This window comes from Mus pahari, chromosome 5 (assembly GCF_900095145.1).
Source record: "Mus pahari chromosome 5, PAHARI_EIJ_v1.1, whole genome shotgun sequence".
NCBI lineage: Eukaryota > Metazoa > Chordata > Mammalia > Rodentia > Muridae > Mus > Mus pahari.
Window position 1 is genome coordinate 124,625,873 of NC_034594.1, and position 1,624 is coordinate 124,627,496.

Genomic DNA, 1,624 nt, shown 5'->3' on the forward strand with positions numbered 1-1,624 from the left:
ACAATGTGCATGTGGTGCCAGGGGAGACCAGAAGAGGGCGTTGTATCCCCTGGCACTACAGTTACAAATGGTTGTGAGCTGTCACGTGGGGTCTGAGATTCAAACCTGGGTCCTCTGGAAGAGTAACTAGTGCTCTGAACTGCTGACATTTCTCCTGCCCCAGCAGCCACAATTTTGACAGAGGAGTTGAACACGGAGCTGTTTAAATCATTGAGTGGTTACCCACAATCACTCTGCATTCACTGAGACCCCGGGTTTTTCTGTGCAGGCCCTTAACCTTTTTTGTTTAATTGGTTTTTTTGTTTGTTTGTGTATTTGTTGTTGTTTTGAGACAGTGTTTCTCTGTATAGTCCTGGCTGTCCTGGAACTTGTTCTGTAGACCAGGCTGGCCTTGAACTCAGAGATTTGCCTGCCTCTGCCTGTGCCTCCTGAGTCCTGGGAGTAAAGGTGTGCACCACCATGGTTGGTGTTTAGGGAGGGTTCAGGAGAAGTCTTTCAGCATTGTTAGCTTTTCTTCTTTTTCCTTTCTTCTTTCCTTTTCTCCTCTTTATTTTCTTCCTCCTTTCTTCCTTTTTCTTTTTTCTCTCTCTCTTTTTCATGTAGCTCAAGCTGGCTTCTGACTCTCCATGTAGCCCACTCCTCCAGCGTTTGCCTCCCAGACTGCAGGAATTGCAGGTATGCACCTACACACCTTGTTTGTGAGATGCCGAGACACCAACCCAGAGTTTTATGGAAGCACTCTGTTAGCGCCTGGAGATGTTAGCCTGTGAGAGTTGAATGAATGAGGCACCCAGAGAGGAAAAGTGAGCAAGTGGTTCTCCTTGGCACAGGAGAGCAATCACCACAGGGGCTGGAACCTAGAGAGCAGAGACAGTAATGCTGGTAACTCAGAGGGGGCTATAATAGACCCTTGGCTTTTCCTTTGAAGCCAGGAGCCTGATTAGGTTGTTGTGAGGCTCAGTGTGAGAAATGAGGGCAGTGGAGAAGGTAAGAATTCCCTGGACAGCCGCGCAGTGGTGGCGCACTCCTTTAATCTCAGCACTTGGGAGGCAGAGGCAGGTGGATTTCTGAGTTCAAGGCCAGCCTGGTCTACAGAGTGAGTTCCAGGATAGCCAGAGCTACACAGAGAAATCCTGTCTCGAAAAACCAAAAAAAAAAAAAAAAAAATTCCCTGGACGTTGAACATATTTTGAGATTAGACTCGACAGGATTTTACCGGTGAACTAGTGTGTGACTCAGTGTGTGAGCTGTGAGAAATATTTGTGTTAAAGTTCTGGTAAATTAACTTTAAAGGCAGGTGTGGAGAAGCCTTAAAGTCCTCTTTAGGCCTGGTTAAGGATTCCAGGAATCCTTAATCAAGGAATTGTTAAAAATCCTGGCCACTAAGAACAGAAAGAAATCAGGATGACCCCTCTGCCCAGGCTGTTCTTGCCTGAGGCTGCCAAGCTGAAGAGATAGTGGCCTTGCATACCAGAAACCATGTGGTAAAAAGACTTGAAGGTTTAGGTGTCAGGACAGACTTCCTGGAGTCATAGGCAGGTTCTTCTTTACTCTTCTCTGCTTCCTCTTCAGTTCCCATCTCTCAAATCCAACTTCTTGGTTACAAGAAGCTTTTTTTTTTTTT